This window comes from Taudactylus pleione, unplaced genomic scaffold (genome assembly GCF_031769625.1).
Source record: "Taudactylus pleione unplaced genomic scaffold, aTauple2 ptg001975l, whole genome shotgun sequence".
NCBI classification, from domain to species: Eukaryota; Metazoa; Chordata; class Amphibia; order Anura; family Myobatrachidae; genus Taudactylus; species Taudactylus pleione.
In genome coordinates, this window is record NW_028286371.1 from 42,501 (window position 1) to 63,093 (window position 20,593).

The 20,593-nt window shown below is 33.3% G+C and overlaps 13 non-coding genes across 13 annotated transcripts; all 13 read left to right on the forward strand.

The window, feature by feature from the left end:
• The first annotated feature begins 170 nt into the window (after positions 1-170).
• TRNAT-UGU (transfer RNA threonine (anticodon UGU)) lies at positions 171-243 on the forward strand. Its single transcript has one exon. It is a non-coding gene; the product is annotated as a tRNA-Thr (tRNA).
• A 1,225-nt stretch (positions 244-1,468) lies between these two features.
• Positions 1,469-1,541, forward strand: TRNAT-UGU (transfer RNA threonine (anticodon UGU)). Its single transcript has one exon. It is a non-coding gene; the product is annotated as a tRNA-Thr (tRNA).
• A 1,237-nt stretch (positions 1,542-2,778) lies between these two features.
• On the forward strand, positions 2,779-2,851 carry TRNAT-UGU (transfer RNA threonine (anticodon UGU)). The gene has a single exon. It is a non-coding gene; the product is annotated as a tRNA-Thr (tRNA).
• A 1,249-nt stretch (positions 2,852-4,100) lies between these two features.
• On the forward strand, positions 4,101-4,173 carry TRNAT-UGU (transfer RNA threonine (anticodon UGU)). The gene has a single exon. It is a non-coding gene; the product is annotated as a tRNA-Thr (tRNA).
• A 1,225-nt stretch (positions 4,174-5,398) lies between these two features.
• TRNAT-UGU (transfer RNA threonine (anticodon UGU)) lies at positions 5,399-5,471 on the forward strand. The gene has a single exon. It is a non-coding gene; the product is annotated as a tRNA-Thr (tRNA).
• Positions 5,472-8,471: 3,000 nt separating this feature from the next.
• On the forward strand, positions 8,472-8,544 carry TRNAT-UGU (transfer RNA threonine (anticodon UGU)). Its single transcript has one exon. It is a non-coding gene; the product is annotated as a tRNA-Thr (tRNA).
• A 1,116-nt stretch (positions 8,545-9,660) lies between these two features.
• On the forward strand, positions 9,661-9,733 carry TRNAT-UGU (transfer RNA threonine (anticodon UGU)). The gene has a single exon. It is a non-coding gene; the product is annotated as a tRNA-Thr (tRNA).
• Positions 9,734-13,610: 3,877 nt separating this feature from the next.
• TRNAT-UGU (transfer RNA threonine (anticodon UGU)) lies at positions 13,611-13,683 on the forward strand. The gene has a single exon. It is a non-coding gene; the product is annotated as a tRNA-Thr (tRNA).
• Positions 13,684-14,921: 1,238 nt separating this feature from the next.
• On the forward strand, positions 14,922-14,994 carry TRNAT-UGU (transfer RNA threonine (anticodon UGU)). Its single transcript has one exon. It is a non-coding gene; the product is annotated as a tRNA-Thr (tRNA).
• A 1,244-nt stretch (positions 14,995-16,238) lies between these two features.
• Positions 16,239-16,311, forward strand: TRNAT-UGU (transfer RNA threonine (anticodon UGU)). Its single transcript has one exon. It is a non-coding gene; the product is annotated as a tRNA-Thr (tRNA).
• Positions 16,312-17,535: 1,224 nt separating this feature from the next.
• TRNAT-UGU (transfer RNA threonine (anticodon UGU)) lies at positions 17,536-17,608 on the forward strand. Its single transcript has one exon. It is a non-coding gene; the product is annotated as a tRNA-Thr (tRNA).
• Positions 17,609-18,845: 1,237 nt separating this feature from the next.
• On the forward strand, positions 18,846-18,918 carry TRNAT-UGU (transfer RNA threonine (anticodon UGU)). Its single transcript has one exon. It is a non-coding gene; the product is annotated as a tRNA-Thr (tRNA).
• Positions 18,919-20,162: 1,244 nt separating this feature from the next.
• On the forward strand, positions 20,163-20,235 carry TRNAT-UGU (transfer RNA threonine (anticodon UGU)). The gene has a single exon. It is a non-coding gene; the product is annotated as a tRNA-Thr (tRNA).
• Positions 20,236-20,593: the final 358 nt, after the last annotated feature.

Genomic DNA, 20,593 nt, shown 5'->3' on the forward strand with positions numbered 1-20,593 from the left:
CAATTTTATGTGACTGTCTTGATGCAATCTTGAAGAACCTTAAGATGACCATAAACACAACAATTGTAATTGAAAAAAGTACATTTACCAGAAAAGTTTTGAAATTTGCTGCATATCAATTTCCATCCTCAACCAGACACCAAAATGTGTATAAAATAACTTAACCAAGTGGCTCCATAGCTCAGGGGTTAGAGCACTGGTCTTGTAAACCAGGGGTTGTGAGTTCAAATCTCACTGGGGCCTAATGTGTCATAATTTGCAGTAACCTATATTGCAATAGTCTGCTTTAGTATGCTAAATGAGAAGATGATGAATACACACACTTGTATAGCCAAATTGGAAAGACACATGTCGCATTCAGTCTAACCTATTGAATGGTTTCAAGAGCATATTTGAAAACATTTGTGTTTTCTTTTATTGGACCAATTTCCTTCAAACTGAAACTCCCAGAATGGTTATTCACCATCATTATAAAATAAATATAAGAGATTTCCAATTGTTTAACTTTAAAAAGAGCATTTAAAGCTATGGAGCCACTTGGTTAAGTTATGTTATACACATTTTGGTGTCTGGTTGAGGATGGAAATTGATATACAGCAAATTTCAAATCTTTTCTGGTAAATGTACTTTTTTCAATTACAATTGTTGTGTTTATGGTCATCTTAAGGTTCTTCAAGATTGCATTGCATAGAGCAGATTTCATCTTGTGCAATTGATACCAATATTTTGAACATAGGTGCCAATAGATATAACTGAAGGCTGATTTGAACATGTAAGCATATATACTCTACACGTGCAAGCACACTCAGGGTAATGACCACTAATGACTAGAAATAACTCTATAAAGATGTCCGGCTATAACATTTTGAAATAATTCTACCCTATGGATCCTAAAGTTGGAAAGCCATGGAAAGTATGACCAATTTTGGATCTCTATTATGTACACACCACACTAACATAAAACAGCTCATTTTAAAATGCATTTAAATAATTTGTTTCAAAGTGTCTCCCAGGTATGCCTCAATTATAGATATTGCATATATATCAGAATAGGCCATTTGAAAAGGATTCAACATCACAATAAATAGAACCAAGAGAATGAAAACAGTATACATAAGCCTACATTTTTAATTGTCATATTAGTGCTAAAGTATAATGAAAACCAAAGTTGAAGTGTTCCTTTATAAGGCAGGAGGATTAAATGTTTTGTTTTATGTTAACCTGGCCTCTCTCCTACAGCTCGTTAAGAAGTAAAGTAATACATTCCTAGTCCATTATAGATGACTACAACTACTTTGCCAATTTTATGTGACTGTCTTGATGCAATCTTGAAGAACCTTAAGATGACCATAAACACAACAATTGTAATTGAAAAAGTACATTTACCAGAAAAGTTTTGAAATTTGCTGCATATCAATTTCCATCCTCAACCAGACACCAAAATATGTATAAAATAACTTAACCAAGTGGATCCATAGCTCAGGGGTTAGAGCACTGGTCTTGTAAACCAGGGGTTGTGAGTTCAAATCTCACTGGGGCCTAATGTGTCATAATTTGCAGTAACCTATATTGCAATAGTCTGCTTTAGTATGCTAAATGAGAAGATGATGAATACACACACTTGTATAGCCAAATTGGAAAGACACATATCGCATTCAGTCTAACCTATTGACTGGTTTCAAGAGCATATTTGAAAACATTTGTATTTTCTTTTATTGGACCAATTTCCTTCAAACTGAAACTCCCAGCATGGTTATTCACCATCATTATAAAATAAATATAAGAGATTTCCAATTGTTTAACTTTAAAAAGAGCATTTAAAGCTATGGAGCCACTTGGTTAAGTTATGTTATACACATTTTGGTGTCTGGTTGAGGATGGAAATTGATATACAGCAAATTTCAAATCTTTTCTGGTAAATGTACTTTTTTCAATTACAATTGTTGTGTTTATGGTCATCTTAAGGTTCTTCAAGATTGCATTGCATAGAGCAGATTTCATCTTGTGCAATTGATACCAATATTTTGAACATAGGTGCCAATAGATATAACTGAAGGCTGATTTGAACATGTAAGCATATATACTCTACACGTGCAAGCACACTCAGGGTAATGACCACTAATGACTAGAAATAACTCTATAAAGATGTCCGGCTATAACATTTTGAAATAATTCTACCCTATGGATCCTAAAGTTGGAAAGCCATGGAAAGTATGACCAATTTTGGATCTCTATTATGTACACACCACACTAACATAAAACAGCTCATTTTAAAATGCATTTAAATAATTTGATTCAAAGTGTCTCCCAGGTATGCCTCAATTATAGATATTGCATATATATCAGAATAGGCCATTTGAAAAGGATTCAACATCACAATAAATAGAACCAAGAGAATGAAAACAGTATACATAAGCCTACATTTTTAATTGTCATATTAGTGCTAAAGTATAATGAAAACCAAAGTTGAAGTGTTCCTTTATATGGCAGGAGGATTAAATGTTTTGTTTTATGTTAACCTGGCCTCTCTCCTACAGCTCGTTAAGAAGTAAAGTAATACATTCCTAATCCATTATAGATGACTACAACTACTTTGCCAATTTTATGTGACTGTCTTGATGCAATCTTGAAGAACCTTAAGATGACCATAAACACAACAATTGTAATTGAAAAAAGTACATTTACCAGAAAAGTTTTGAAATTTGCTGTATATCAATTTCCATCCTCAACCAGGTGTCAACCAGACACCAAAATGTGTATAAAATAACTTAACCAAGTGGCTCCATAGCTCAGGGGTTAGAGCACTGGTCTTGTAAACCAGGGGTCGTGAGTTCAAATCTCACTGGGGCCTAATGTGTCATTATTGTTACTGCTGCTAAAACTTAATTTGCAGCAACCTATATTGCAATAGTCTGCTTTAGTATGCTAAATGAGAAGATGATGAATACACACACTTGTATAGCCAAATTGGAAAGACACATATCGCACTCAGTCTAACCTATTGACTGGTTTCAAGAGCATATTTGAAAACATTTGTGTTTTCTTTTATTGGACCAATTTCCTTCAAACTGAAACTCCCAGCATGGTTATTCACCATCATTATAAAATACATATAAAAGATTTCCAATTGTTTAACTTTAAAAAGAGCATTTAAAGCTATGGAGCCACTTGGTTAAGTTATGTTATACACATTTTGGTGTCTGGTTGAGGATGGAAATTGATATACAGCAAATTTCAAATCTTTTCTGGTAAATGTACTTTTTTCAATTACAATTGTTGTGTTTATGGTCATCTTAAGGTTCTTCAAGATTGCATTGCATAGAGCAGATTTCATCTTGTGCAATTGATACCAATATTTTGAACATAGGTGCCAATAGATATAACTGAAGGCTGATTTGAACATGTAAGCATATATACTCTACACGTGCAAGCACACTCAGGGTAATGACCACTAATGAATACAAATAACTCTATAAAGATGTCCGGCTATAACATTTTGAAATAATTCTACCCTATGGATCCTAAAGTTGGAAAGCCATGGAAAGTATGACCAATTTTGGATCTCTATTATGTACACACCACACTAACATAAAACAGCTCATTTTAAAATGCATTTAAATAATTTGATTCAAAGTGTCTCCCAGGTATGCCTCAATTATAGATATTGCATATATATCAGAATAGGCCATTTGAAAAGGATTCAATATCACAATAAATAGAACCAAGAGAATGAAAACAGTATACATAAGCCTACATTTTTAATTGTCATATTAGTGCTAAAGTATAATGAAAACCAAAGTTGAAGTGTTCCTTTATAAGGCAGGAGGATTAAATGTTTTGTATTATGTTAACCTGGCCTCTCTCCTACAGCTCGTTAAGAAGTAAAGTAATACATTCCTAGTCCATTATAGATGACTACAACTACTTTGCCAATTTTATGTGACTGTCTTGATGCAATCTTGAAGAACCTTAAGATGACCATAAACACAACAATTGTAATTGAAAAAAGTACATTTACCAGAAAAGTTTTGAAATTTGCTGCATATCAATTTCCATCCTCAACCAGACACCAAAATGTGTATAAAATAACTTAACCAAGTGGCTCCATAGCTCAGGGGTTAGAGCACTGGTCTTGTAAACCAGGGGTTGTGAGTTCAAATCTCACTGGGGCCTAATGTGTCATAATTTGCAGTAACCTATATTGCAATAGTCTGCTTTAGTATGCTAAATGAGAAGATGATGAATACACACACTTGTATAGCCAAATTGGATAGACACATGTCGCATTCAGTCTAACCTATTGAATGGTTTCAAGAGCATATTTGAAAACATTTGTGTTTTCTTTTATTGGACCAATTTCCTTCAAACTGAAACTCCCAGCATGGTTATTCACCATCATTATAAAATAAATATAAGAGATTTCCAATTGTTTAACTTTAAAAAGAGCATTTAAAGCTATGGAGCCACTTGGTTAAGTTATGTTATACACATTTTGGTGTCTGGTTGAGGATGGAAATTGATATACAGCAAATTTCAAATCTTTTCTGGTAAATGTACTTTTTTCAATTACAATTGTTGTGTTTATGGTCATCTTAAGGTTCTTCAAGATTGCATTGCATAGAGCAGATTTCATCTTGTGCAATTGATACCAATATTTTGAACATAGGTGCCAATAGATATAACTGAAGGCTGATTTGAACATGTAAGCATATATACTCTACACGTGCAAGCACACTCAGGGTAATGACCACTAATGACTACAAATAACTCTATAAAGATGTCCGGCTATAACATTTTGAAATAATTCTACCCTATGGATCCTAAAGTTGGAAAGCCATGGAAAGTATGACCAATTTTGGATCTCTATTATGTACACACCACACTAACATAAAACAGCTCATTTTAAAATGCATTTAAATAATTTGTTTCAAAGTGTCTCCCAGGTATGCCTCAATTATAGATATTGCATATATATCAGAATAGGCCATTTGAAAAGGATTCAACATCACAATAAATAGAACCAAGAGAATGAAAACAGTATACATAAGCCTACATTTTTAATTGTCATATTAGTGCTAAAGTATAATGAAAACCAAAGTTGAAGTGTTCCTTTATAAGGCAGGAGGATTAAATGTTTTGTTTTATGTTAACCTGGCCTCTCTCCTACAGCTCGTTAAGAAGTAAAGTAATACATTCCTAGTCCATTATAGATGACTACAACTACTTTGCCAATTTTATGTGACTGTCTTGATGCAATCTTGAAGAACCTTAAGATGACCATAAACACAACAATTGTAATTGAAAAAGTACATTTACCAGAAAAGTTTTGAAATTTGCTGCATATCAATTTCCATCCTCAACCAGACACCAAAATATGTATAAAATAACTTGACCAAGTGGATCCATAGCTCAGGGGTTAGAGCACTGGTCTTGTAAACCAGGGGTTGTGAGTTCAAATCTCACTGGGGCCTAATGTGTCATAATTTTCAGTAACCTATATTGCAATAGTCTGCTTTAGTATGCTAAATGAGAAGATGATGAATACACACACTTGTATAGCCAAATTGGAAAGACACATATCGCATTCAGTCTAACCTATTGACTGGTTTCAAGAGCATATTTGAAAACATTTGTATTTTATTTTATTGGACCAATTTCCTTCAAACTGAAACTCCCAGCATGGTTATTCACCATCATTATAAAATAAATATAAGAGATTTCCAATTGTTTAACTTTAAAAAGAGCATTTAAAGCTATGGAGCCACTTGGTTAAGTTATGTTATACACATTTTGGTGTCTGGTTGAGGATGGAAATTGATATACAGCAAATTTCAAATCTTTTCTGGTAAATGTACTTTTTTCAATTACAATTGTTGTGTTTATGGTCATCTTAAGGTTCTTCAAGATTGCATTGCATAGAGCAGATTTCATCTTGTGCAATTGATACCAATATTTTGAACATAGGTGCCAATAGATATAACTGAAGGCTGATTTGAACATGTAAGCATATATACTCTACACGTGCAAGCACACTCAGGGTAATGACCACTAATGACTACAAATAACTCTATAAAGATGTCCGGCTATAACATTTTGAAGTAATTCTACCCTATGGATCCTAAAGTTGGAAAGCCATGGAAAGTATGACCAATTTTGGATCTCTATTATGTACACACCACACTAACATAAAACAGCTCATTTTAAAATGCATTTAAATAATTTGATTCAAAGTGTCTCCCAGGTATGCCTCAATTATAGATATTGCATATATATCAGAATAGGCCATTTGAAAAGGATTCAACATCACAATAAATAGAACCAAGAGAATGAAAACAGTATACATAAGCCTACATTTTTAATTGTCATATTAGTGCTAAAGTATAATGAAAACCAAAGTTGAAGTGTTCCTTTATATGGCAGGAGGATTAAATGTTTTGTTTTATGTTAACCTGGCCTCTCTCCTACAGCTCATTAAGAAGTAAAGTAATACATTCCTAATCCATTATAGATGACTACAACTACTTTGCCAATTTTATGTGACTGTCTTGATGCAATCTTGAAGAACCTTAAGATGACCATAAACACAACAATTGTAATTGAAAAAAGTACATTTACCAGAAAAGTTTTGAAATTTGCTGTATATCAATTTCCATCCTCAACCAGACACCAAAATGTGTATAAAATAACTTAACCAAGTGGCTCCATAGCTCAGGGGTTAGATCACTGGTCTTGTAAACCAGGTGTCATGAGTTCAAATCTCACTGGGGCCTAATGTGTCATTATTGTTACTGCTGCTAAAACTTAATTTGCAGCAACCTATATTGCAATAGTATGCTAAATGAGAAGATGATGAATACACACACTTGTATAGCCAAATTGGAAAGACACATATCGCATTCAGTCTAACCTATTGACTGGTTTCAAGAGCATATTTGAAAACATTTGTGTTTTCTTTTATTGGACCAATTTCCTTCAAACTGAAACTCCCAGCATGGTTATTCACCATCATTATAAAATAAATATAAGAGATTTCCAATTGTTTAACTTTAAAAAGAGCATTTAAAGCTATGGAGCCACTTGGTTAAGTTATGTTATACACATTTTGGTGTCTGGTTGAGGATGGAAATTGATATACAGCAAATTTCAAATCTTTTCTGGTAAATGTACTTTTTTCAATTACAATTGTTGTGTTTATGGTCATCTTAAGGTTCTTCAAGATTGCATTGCATAGAGCAGATTTCATCTTGTGCAATTGATACCAATATTTTGAACATAGGTGCCAATAGATATAACTGAAGGCTGATTTGAACATGTAAGCATATATACTCTACACGTGCAAGCACACTCAGGGTAATGACCACTAATGACTACAAATAACTCTATAAAGATGTCCGGCTATAACATTTTGAAATAATTCTACCCTATGGATCCTAAAGTTGGAAAGCCATGGAAAGTATGACCAATTTTGGATCTCTATTATGTACACACCACACTAACATAAAACAGCTCATTTTAAAATGCATTTAAATAATTTGATTCAAAGTGTCTCCCAGGTATGCCTCAATTATAGATATTGCATATATATCAGAATAGGCCATTTGAAAAGGATTCAACATCACAATAAATAGAACCAACAGAATGAAAACAGTATACATAAGCCTACATTTTTAATTGTCATATTAGTGCTAAAGTATAATGAAAACCAAAGTTGAAGTGTTCCTTTATAAGGCAGGAGGATTAAATGTTTTGTTTTATGTTAACCTGGCCTCTCACCTACAGCTCGTTAAGAAGTAAAGTAATACATTCCTAGTCCATTATAGATGACTACAACTACTTTGCCAATTTTATGTGACTGTCTTGATGCAATCTTGAAGAACCTTAAGATGACCATAAACACAACAATTGTAATTGAAAAAAGTACATTTACCAGAAAAGATTAGAAATTTGCTGTATATCAATTTCCATCCTCAACCAGACACCAAAATGTGTATAAAATAACTTAACCAAGTGGCTCCATAGTTCAGGGGTTAGAGCACTGGTATATATATCAGAATAGGCCATTTGAAAAGGATTCAACATCACAATAAATAGAACCAAGAGAATGAAAACAGTATACATAAGCCTACATTTTTAATTGTCATATTAGTGCTAAAGTATAATGAAAACCAAAGTTGAAGTGTTCCTTTATAAGGCAGGAGGATTAAATGTCTTGTTTTATGTTAACCTGGCCTCTCTCCTACAGCTCGTTAAGAAGTAAAGTATTACATTCCTAGTCCATTATAGATGACTACAACTACTTTGCCAATTTTATGTGACTGTCTTGATGCAATCTTGAAGAACCTTAAGATGACCATAAACACAACAATTGTAATTGAAAAAGTACATTTACCAGAAAATTTTTGAAATTTGCTGCATATCAATTTCCATCCTCAACCAGACACCAAAATGTGTATAAAATAACTTAACCAAGTGGCTCCATAGCTCAGGGCTTAGAGCACTGGTCTTGTAAACCAGGGGTTGTGAGTTCAAATCTCACTGGGGCCTAATGTGTCATAATTTGCAGTAACCTATATTGCAATAGTCTGCTTTAGTATGCTAAATGAGAAGATGATGAATACACACACTTGTATAGCCAAATTGGAAAGACATATATCGCATTCAGTCTAACCTATTGACTGGTTTCAAGAGCATATTTGAAAACATTTGTGTTTTCTTTTATTGGACCAATTTCCTTCAAACTGAAACTCCCAGCATGGTTATTCACCATCATTATAAAATAAATATAAGAGATTTCCAAGTATTTAACTTTAAAAAGAGCATTTAAAGCTATGGAGCCACTTGGTTAAGTTATGTTATACACATTTTGGTGTCTGGTTGAGGATGGAAATTGATATACAGCAAATTTCAAATCTTTTCTGGTAAATGTACTTTTTTCAATTACAATTGTTGTGTTTATGGTCATCTTAAGGTTCTTCAAGATTGCATTGCATAGAGCAGATTTCATCTTGTGCAATTGATACCAATATTTTGAACATAGGTGCCAATAGATATAACTGAAGGCTGATTTGAACATGTAAGCATATATACTCTACACGTGCAAGCACACTCAGGGTAATGACCACTAATGACTAGAAATAACTCTATAAAGATGTCCGGCTATAACATTTTGAAATAATTCTACCCTATGGATCCTAAAGTTGGAAAGCCATGGAAAGTATGACCAATTTTGGATCTCTATTATGTACACACCACACTAACAACCTATATCACAATAAATAGAACCAAGAGAATGAAAACAGTATACATAAGCCTACATTTTTAATTGTCATATTAGTGCTAAAGTATAATGAAAACCAAAGTTGAAGTGTTCCTTTATATGGCAGGAGGATTAAATGTTTTGTTTTATGTTAACCTGGCCTCTCTCCTACAGCTCGTTAAGAAGTAAAGTAATACATTCCTAGTCCATTATAGATGACTACAACTACTTTGCCAATTTTATGTGACTGTCTTGATGCAATCTTGAAGAACCTTAAGATGACCATAAACACAACAATTGTAATTGAAAAAAGAACATTTACCAGAAAAGTTTTGAAATTTGCTGTATATCAATTTCCATCCTCAACCAGACACCAAAATGTGTATAAAATAACTTAACCAAGTGGCTCCATAGCTCAGGGGTTAGAGCACTGGTCTTGTAAACCAGGTGTCATGAGTTCAAATCTCACTGGGGCCTAATGTGTCATTATTGTTACTGCTGGTAAAACTTAATTTGCAGCAATAGTCTGCTTTAGTATGCTAAATGAGAAGATGATGAATACACACACTTGTATAGCCAAATTGGAAAGACACATATCGCATTCAGTCTAACCTATTGACTGGTTTCAAGAGCATATTTGAAAACATTTGTGTTTTCTTTTATTGGACCAATTTCCTTCAAACTGAAACTCCCAGCATGGTTATTCACCATCATTATAAAATAAATATAAGAGATTTCCAATTGTTTAACTTTAAAAAGAGCATTTAAAGCTATGGAGCCACTTGGTTAAGTTATGTTATACACATTTTGGTGTCTGGTTGAGAATGGAAATTGATATACAGCAAATTTCAAATCTTTTCTGGTAAATGTAATTTTTTCAATTACAATTGTTGTGTTTATGGTCATCTTAAGGTTCTTCAAGATTGCATTGCATAGAGCAGATTTCATCTTGTGCAATTGATACCAATATTTTGAACATAGGTGCCAATAGATATAACTGAAGGCTGATTTGAACATGTAAGCATATATACTCTACACGTGCAAGCACACTCAGGGTAATGACCACTAATGACTAGAAATAACTCTATAAAGATGTCCGGCTATAACATTTTGAAATAATTCTACCCTATGGATCCTAAAGTTGGAAAGCCATGGAAAGTATGACCAATTTTGGATCTCTATTATGTACACACCACACTAACTTAAAACAGCTCATTTTAAAATGCATTTAAATAATTTGATTCAAAGTGTCTCCCAGGTATGCCTCAATTATAGATATTGCATATATATCAGAATAGGCCATTTGAAAAGGATTCAACATCACAATAAATAGAACCAAGAGAATGAAATCAGTATACATAAGCCTACATTTTTAATTGTCATATTAGTGCTAAAGTATAATGAAAACCAAAGTTGAAGTGTTCCTTTATATGGCAGGAGGATTAAATGTTTTGTTTTATGTTAACCTGGCCTCTCTCCTACAGCTCGTTAAGAAGTAAAGTAATACATTCCTAATCCATTATAGATGACTACAACTACTTTGCCAATTTTATGTGACTGTCTTGATGCAATCTTGAAGAACCTTAAGATGACCATAAACACAACAATTGTAATTGAAAAAAGTACATTTACCAAAAAAGTTTTGAAATTTGCTGTATATCAATTTCCATCCTCAACCAGACACCAAAATGTGTATAAAATAACTTAACCAAGTGGCTCCATAGCTCAGGGGTTAGATCACTGGTCTTGTAAACCAGGTGTCATGAGTTCAAATCTCACTGGGGCCTAATGTGTCATTATTGTTACTGCTGCTAAAACTTAATTTGCAGCAACCTATATTGCAATAGTCTGCTTTAGTATGCTAAATGAGAAGATGATGAATACACACACTTGTATAGCCAAATTGGAAAGACACATATCGCATTCAGTCTAACCTATTGACTGGTTTCAAGAGCATATTTGAAAACATTTGTGTTTTCTTTTATTGGACCAATTTCCTTCAAACTGAAACTCCCAGCATGGTTATTCACCATCATTATAAAATAAATATAAAAGATTTCCAATTGTTTAACTTTAAAAAGAGCATTTAAAGCTATGGAGCCACTTGGTTAAGTTATGTTATACACATTTTGGTGTCTGGTTGAGGATGGAAATTGATATACAGCAAATTTCAAATCTTTTCTGGTAAATGTACTTTTTTCAATTACAATTGTTGTGTTTATGGTCATCTTAAGGTTCTTCAAGATTGCATTGCATAGAGCAGATTTCATCTTGTGCAATTGATACCAATATTTTGAACATAGGTGCCAATAGATATAACTGAAGGCTGATTTGAACATGTAAGCATATATACTGTACACGTGCAAGCACACTCAGGGTAATGACCACTAATGAATACAAATAACTCTATAAAGATGTCCGGCTATAACATTTTGAAATAATTCTACCCTATGGATCCTAAAGTTGGAAAGCCATGGAAAGTATGACCAATTTTGGATCTCTATTATGTACACACCACACTAACATAAAACAGCTCATTTTAAAATGCATTTAAATAATTTGATTCAAAGTGTCTCCCAGGTATGCCTCAATTATAGATATTGCATATATATCAGAATAGGCCATTTGAAAAGGATTCAACATCACAATAAATAGAACCAAGAGAATGAAAACAGTATACATAAGCCTACATTTTTAATTGTCATATTAGTGCTAAAGTATAATGAAAACCAAAGTTGAAGTGTTCCTTTATAAGGCAGGAGGATTAAATGTCTTGTTTTATGTTAACCTGGCCTCTCTCCTACAGCTCGTTAAGAAGTAAAGTATTACATTCCTAGTCCATTATAGATGACTACAACTACTTTGCCAATTTTATGTGACTGTCTTGATGCAATCTTGAAGAACCTTAAGATGACCATAAACACAACAATTGTAATTGAAAAAAGTACATTTACCAGAAAAGTTTTGAAATTTGCTGTATATCAATTTCCATCCTCAACCAGGTGTCAACCAGACACCAAAATGTGTATAAAATAACTTAACCAAGTGGCTCCATAGCTCAGGGGTTAGAGCACTGGTCTTGTAAACCAGGGGTCGTGAGTTCAAATCTCTACTGTGTCATTATTGTTACTGCTGCTAAAACTTGCAGCAACCTATATTGCAATAGTCTGCTTTAGTATGCTAAATGAGAAGATGATGAATACACACACTTGTATAGCCAAATTGGAAAGACACATATCGCACTCAGTCTAACCTATTGACTGGTTTCAAGAGCATATTTGAAAACATTTGTGTTTTCTTTTATTGGACCAATTTCCTTCAAACTGAAACTCCCAGCATGGTTATTCACCATCATTATAAAATAAATATAAGAGATTTCCAATTGTTTAACTTTAAAAAGAGCATTTAAAGCTATGGAGCCACTTGGTTAAGTTATGTTATACACATTTTGGTGTCTGGTTGAGGATGGAAATTGATATACAGCAAATTTCAAATCTTTTCTGGTAAATGTACTTTTTTCAATTACAATTGTTGTGTTTATGGTCATCTTAAGGTTCTTCAAGATTGCATTGCATAGAGCAGATTTCATCTTGTGCAATTGATACCAATATTTTGAACATAGGTGCCAATAGATATAACTGAAGGCTGATTTGAACATGTAAGCATATATACTCTACACGTGCAAGCACACTCAGGGTAATGACCACTAATGACTAGAAATAACTCTATAAAGATGTCCGGCTATAACATTTTGAAATAATTCTACCCTATGGATCCTAAAGTTGGAAAGCCATGGAAAGTATGACCAATTTTGGATCTCTATTATGTACACACCACACTAACATAAAACAGCTCATTTTAAAATGCATTTAAATAATTTGTTTCAAAGTGTCTCCCAGGTATGCCTCAATTATAGATATTGCATATATATCAGAATAGGCCATTTGAAAAGGATTCAACATCACAATAAATAGAACCAAGAGAATGAAAACAGTATACATAAGCCTACATTTTTAATTGTCATATTAGTGCTAAAGTATAATGAAAACCAAAGTTGAAGTGTTCCTTTATAAGGCAGGAGGATTAAATGTTTTGTTTTATGTTAACCTGGCCTCTCTCCTACAGCTCGTTAAGAAGTAAGTAATACATTCCTAGTCCATTATAGATGACTACAACTACTTTGCCAATTTTATGTGACTGTCTTGATGCAATCTTGAAGAACCTTAAGATGACCATAAACACAACAATTGTAATTGAAAAAGTACATTTACAAGAAAAGTTTTGAAATTTGCTGGCATATCAATTTCCATCCTCAACCAGACACCAAAATATGTATAAAATAACTTAACCAAGTGGATCCATAGCTCAGGGGTTAGAGCACTGGTCTTGTAAACCAGGGGTTGTGAGTTCAAATCTCACTGGGGCCTAATGTGTCATAATTTGCAGTAACCTATATTGCAATAGTCTGCTTTAGTATGCTAAATGAGAAGATGATGAATACACACACTTGTATAGCCAAATTGGAAAGACACATATCGCATTCAGTCTAACCTATTGACTGGTTTCAAGAGCATATTTGAAAACATTTGTATTTTCTTTTATTGGACCAATTTCCTTCAAACTGAAACTCCCAGCATGGTTATTCACCATCATTATAAAATAAATATAAGAGATTTCCAATTGTTTAACTTTAAAAAGAGCATTTAAAGCTATGGAGCCACTTGGTTAAGTTATGTTATACACATTTTGGTGTCTGGTTGAGGATGGAAATTGATATACAGCAAATTTCAAATCTTTTCTGGTAAATGTACTTTTTTCAATTACAATTGTTGTGTTTATGGTCATCTTAAGGTTCTTCAAGATTGCATTGCATAGAGCAGATTTCATCTTGTGCAATTGATACCAATATTTTGAACATAGGTGCCAATAGATATAACTGAAGGCTGATTTGAACATGTAAGCATATATACTCTACACGTGCAAGCACACTCAGGGTAATGACCACTAATGACTACAAATAACTCTATAAAGATGTCCCGGCTATAACATTTTGAAATAATTCTACCCTATGGATCCTAAAGTTGGAAAGCCATGGAAAGTATGACCAATTTTGGATCTCTATTATGTACACACCACACTAACATAAAACAGCTCATTTTAAAATGCATTTAAATAATTTGATTCAAAGTGTCTCCCAGGTATGCCTCAATTATAGATATTGCATATATATCAGAATAGGCCATTTGAAAAGGATTCAACATCACAATAAATAGAACCAAGAGAATGAAAACAGTATACATAAGCCTACATTTTTAATTGTCATATTAGTGCTAAAGTATAATGAAAACCAAAGTTGAAGTGTTCCTTTATATGGCAGGAGGATTAAATGTTTTGTTTTATGTTAACCTGGCCTCTCTCCTACAGCTCGTTAAGAAGTAAAGTAATACATTCCTAATCCATTATAGATGACTACAACTACTTTGCCAATTTTATGTGACTGTCTTGATGCAATCTTGAAGAACCTTAAGATGACCATAAACACAACAATTGTAATTGAAAAAAGTACATTTACCAGAAAAGTTTTGAAATTTGCTGTATATCAATTTCCATCCTCAACCACGTGTCAACCAGACACCAAAATGTGTATAAAATAACTTAACCAAGTGGCTCCATAGCTCAGGGGTTAGAGCACTGGTCTTGTAAACCAGGGGTCGTGAGTTCAAATCTCACTGGGGCCTAATGTGTCATTATTGTTACTGCTGCTAAAACTTGCAGCAACCTATATTGCAATAGTCTGCTTTAGTATGCTAAATGAGAAGATGATGAATACACACACTTGTATAGCCAAATTGGAAAGACACATATCGCACTCAGTCTAACCTATTGACTGGTTTCAAGAGCATATTTGAAAACATTTGTGTTTTCTTTTATTGGACCAATTTCCTTCAAACTGAAACTCCCAGCATGGTTATTCACCATCATTATAAAATACATATAAAAGATTTCCAATTGTTTAACTTTAAAAAGAGCATTTAAAGCTATGGAGCCACTTGGTTAAGTTATGTTATACACATTTTGGTGTCTGGTTGAGGATGGAAATTGATATACAGCAAATTTCAAATCTTTTCTGGTAAATGTACTTTTTTCAATTACAATTGTTGTGTTTATGGTCATCTTAAGGTTCTTCAAGATTGCATTGCATAGAGCAGATTTCATCTTGTGCAATTGATACCAATATTTTGAACATAGGTGCCAATAGATATAACTGAAGGCTGATTTGAACATGTAAGCATATATACTCTACACGTGCAAGCACACTCAGGGTAATGACCACTAATGACTAGAAATAACTCTATAAAGATGTCCGGCTATAACATTTTGAAATAATTCTACCCTATGGATCCTAAAGTTGGAAAGCCATGGAAAGTATGACCAATTTTGGATCTCTATTATGTACACACCACACTAACATAAAACAGCTCATTTTAAAATGCATTTAAATAATTTGATTCAAAGTGTCTCCCAGGTATGCCTCAATTATAGATATTGCATATATATCAGAATAGGCCATTTGAAAAGGATTCAATATCACAATAAATAGAACCAAGAGAATGAAAAACAGTATACATAAGCCTACATTTTTAATTGTCATATTAGTGCTAAAGTATAATGAAAACCAAAGTTGAAGTGTTCCTTTATAAGGCAGGAGGATTAAATGTTTTGTATTATGTTAACCTGGCCTCTCTCCTACAGCTCGTTAAGAAGTAAAGTAATACATTCCTAGTCCATTATAGATGACTACAACTACTTTGCCAATTTTATGTGACTGTCTTGATGCAATCTTGAAGAACTTAAGATGACCATAAACACAACAATTGTAATTGAAAAAAGTACATTTACCAGAAAAGTTTTGAAATTTGCTGCATATCAATTTCCATCCTCAACCAGACACCAAAATGTGTATAAAATAACTTAACCAAGTGGCTCCATAGCTCAGGGGTTAGAGCACTGGTCTTGTAAACCAGGGGTTGTGAGTTCAAATCTCACTGGGCCTAATGTGTCATAATTTGCAGTAACCTATATTGCAATAGTCTGCTTTAGTATGCTAAATGAGAAGATGATGAATACACACACTTGTATAGCCAAATTGGAAAGACACATGTCGCATTCAGTCTAACCTATTGAATGGTTTCAAGAGCATATTTGAAAACATTTGTGTTTTCTTTTATTGGACCAATTTCCTTCAAACTGAAACTCCCAGCATGGTTATTCACCATCATTATAAAATAAATATAAGAGATTTCCAATTGTTTAACTTTAAAAAGAGCATTTAAAGCTATGGAGCCACTTGGTTAAGTTATGTTATACACATTTTGGTGTCTGGTTGAGGATGGAAATTGATATACAGCAAATTTCAAATCTTTTCTGGTAAATGTACTTTTTTCAATTACAATTGTTGTGTTTATGGTCATCTTAAGGTTCTTCAAGATTGCATTGCATAGAGCAGATTTCATCTTGTGCAATTGATACCAATATTTTGAACATAGGTGCCAATAGATATAACTGAAGGCTGATTTGAACATGTAAGCATATATACTCTACACGTGCAAGCACACTCAGGGTAATGACCACTAATGACTAGAAATAACTCTATAAAGATGTCCGGCTATAACATTTTGAAATAATTCTACCCTATGGATCCTAAAGTTGGAAAGCCATGGAAAGTATGACCAATTTTGGATCTCTATTATGTACACACCACACTAACATAAAACAGCTCATTTTAAAATGCATTTAAATAATTTGTTTCAAAGTGTCTCCCAGGTATGCCTCAATTATAGATATTGCATATATATCAGAATAGGCCATTTGAAAAGGATTCAACATCACAATAAATAGAACCAAGAGAATGAAAACAGTATACATAAGCCTACATTTTTAATTGTCATATTAGTGCTAAAGTATAATGAAAACCAAAGTTGAAGTGTTCCTTTATAAGGCAGGAGGATTAAATGTTTTGTTTTATGTTAACCTGGCCTCTCTCCTACAGCTCGTTAAGAAGTAAAGTAATACATTCCTAGTCCATTATAGATGACTACAACTACTTTGCCAATTTTATGTGACTGTCTTGATGCAATCTTGAAGAACCTTAAGATGACCATAAACACAACAATTGTAATTGAAAAAGTACATTTACCAGAAAAGTTTTGAAATTTGCTGCATATCAATTTCCATCCTCAACCAGACACCAAAATATGTATAAAATAACTTAACCAAGTGGATCCATAGCTCAGGGGTTAGAGCACTGGTCTTGTAAACCAGGGGTTGTGAGTTCAAATCTCACTGGGGCCTAATGTGTCATAATTTGCAGTAACCTATATTGCAATAGTCTGCTTTAGTATGCTAAATGAGAAGATGATGAATACACACACTTGTATAGCCAAATTGGAAAGACACATATCGCATTCAGTCTAACCTATTGACTGGTTTCAAGAGCATATTTGAAAACATTTGTATTTTCTTTTATTGGACCAATTTCCTTCAAACTGAAACTCCCAGCATGGTTATTCACCATCATTATAAAATAAATATAAGAGATTTCCAATTGTTTAACTTTAAAAAGAGCATTTAAAGCTATGGAGCCACTTGGTTAAGTTATGTTATACACATTTTGGTGTCTGGTTGAGGATGGAAATTGATATACAGCAAATTTCAAATCTTTTCTGGTAAATGTACTTTTTTCAATTACAATTGTTGTGTTTATGGTCATCTTAAGGTTCTTCAAGATTGCATTGCATAGAGCAGATTTCATCTTGTGCAATTGATACCAATATTTTGAACATAGGTGCCAATAGATATAACTGAAGGCTGATTTGAACATGTAAGCATATATACTCTACACGTGCAAGCACACTCAGGGTAATGACCACTAATGACTACAAATAACTCTATAAAGATGTCCGGCTATAACATTTTGAAATAATTCTACCCTATGGATCCTAAAGTTGGAAAGCCATGGAAAGTATGACCAATTTTGGATCTCTATTATGTACACACCACACTAACATAAAACAGCTCATTTTAAAATGCATTTAAATAATTTGATTCAAAGTGTCTCCCAGGTATGCCTCAATTATAGATATTGCATATATATCAGAATAGGCCATTTGAAAAGGATTCAACATCACAATAAATAGAACCAAGAGAATGAAAACAGTATACATAAGCCTACATTTTTAATTGTCATATTAGTGCTAAAGTATAATGAAAACCAAAGTTGAAGTGTTCCTTTATATGGCAGGAGGATTAAATGTTTTGTTTTATGTTAACCTGGCCTCTCTCCTACAGCTCGTTAAGAAGTAAAGTAATACATTCCTAATCCATTATAGATGACTACAACTACTTTGCCAATTTTATGTGACTGTCTTGATGCAATCTTGAAGAACCTTAAGATGACCATAAACACAACAATTGTAATTGAAAAAAGTACATTTACCAGAAAAGTTTTGAAATTTGCTGTATATCAATTTCCATCCTCAACCACGTGTCAACCAGACACCAAAATGTGTATAAAATAACTTAACCAAGTGGCTCCATAGCTCAGGGGTTAGAGCACTGGTCTTGTAAACCAGGGGTCGTGAGTTCAAATCTCACTGGGGCCTAATGTGTCATTATTGTTACTGCTGCTAAAACTTGCAGCAACCTATATTGCAATAGTCTGCTTTAGTATGCTAAATGAGAAGATGATGAATACACACACTTGTATAGCCAAATTGGAAAGACACATATCGCACTCAGTCTAACCTATTGACTGGTTTCAAGAGCATATTTGAAAACATTTGTGTTTTCTTTTATTGGACCAATTTCCTTCAAACTGAAACTCCCAGCATGGTTATTCACCATCATTATAAAATACATATAAAAGATTTCCAATTGTTTAACTTTAAAAAGAGCATTTAAAGCTATGGAGCCACTTGGTTAAGTTATGTTATACACATTTTGGTGTCTGGTTGAGGATGGAAATTGATATACAGCAAATTTCAAATCTTTTCTGGTAAATGTACTTTTTTCAATTACAATTGTTGTGTTTATGGTCATCTTAAGGTTCTTCAAGATTGCATTGCATAGAGCAGATTTCATCTTGTGCAATTGATACCAATATTTTGAACATAGGTGCCAATAGATATAACTGAAGGCTGATTTGAACATGTAAGCATATATACTCTACACGTGCAAGCACACTCAGGGTAATGACCACTAATGACTAGAAATAACTCTATAAAGATGTCCGGCTATAACATTTTGAAATAATTCTACCCTATGGATCCTAAAGTTGGAAAGCCATGGAAAGTATGACCAATTTTGGATCTCTATTATGTACACACCACACTAACATAAAACAGCTCATTTTAAAATGCATTTAAATAATTTGATTCAAAGTGTCTCCCAGGTATGCCTCAATTATAGATATTGCATATATATCAGAATAGGCCATTTGAAAAGGATTCAATATCACAATAAATAGAACCAAGAGAATGAAAACAGTATACATAAGCCTACATTTTTAATTGTCATATTAGTGCTAAAGTATAATGAAAACCAAAGTTGAAGTGTTCCTTTATAAGGCAGGAGGATTAAATGTTTTGTATTATGTTAACCTGGCCTCTCTCCTACAGCTCGTTAAGAAGTAAAGTAATACATTCCTAGTCCATTATAGATGACTACAACTACTTTGCCAATTTTATGTGACTGTCTTGATGCAATCTTGAAGAACCTTAAGATGACCATAAACACAACAATTGTAATTGAAAAAAGTACATTTACCAGAAAAGTTTTGAAATTTGCTGCATATCAATTTCCATCCTCAACCAGACACCAAAATGTGTATAAAATAACTTAACCAAGTGGCTCCATAGCTCAGGGGTTAGAGCACTGGTCTTGTAAACCAGGGGTTGTGAGTTCAAATCTCACTGGGGCCTAATGTGTCATAATTTGCAGTAACCTATATTGCAATAGTCTGCTTTAGTATGCTAAATGAGAAGATGATGAATACACACACTTGTATAGCCAAATTGGAAAGACACATGTCGCATTCAGTCTAACCTATTGAATGGTTTCAAGAGCATATTTGAAAACATTTGTGTTTTCTTTTATTGGACCAATTTCCTTCAAACTGAAACTCCCAGCATGGTTATTCACCATCATTATAAAATAAATATAAGAGATTTCCAATTGTTTAACTTTAAAAAGAGCATTTAAAGCTATGGAGCCACTTGGTTAAGTTATGTTATACACATTTTGGTGTCTGGTTGAGGATGGAAATTGATATACAGCAAA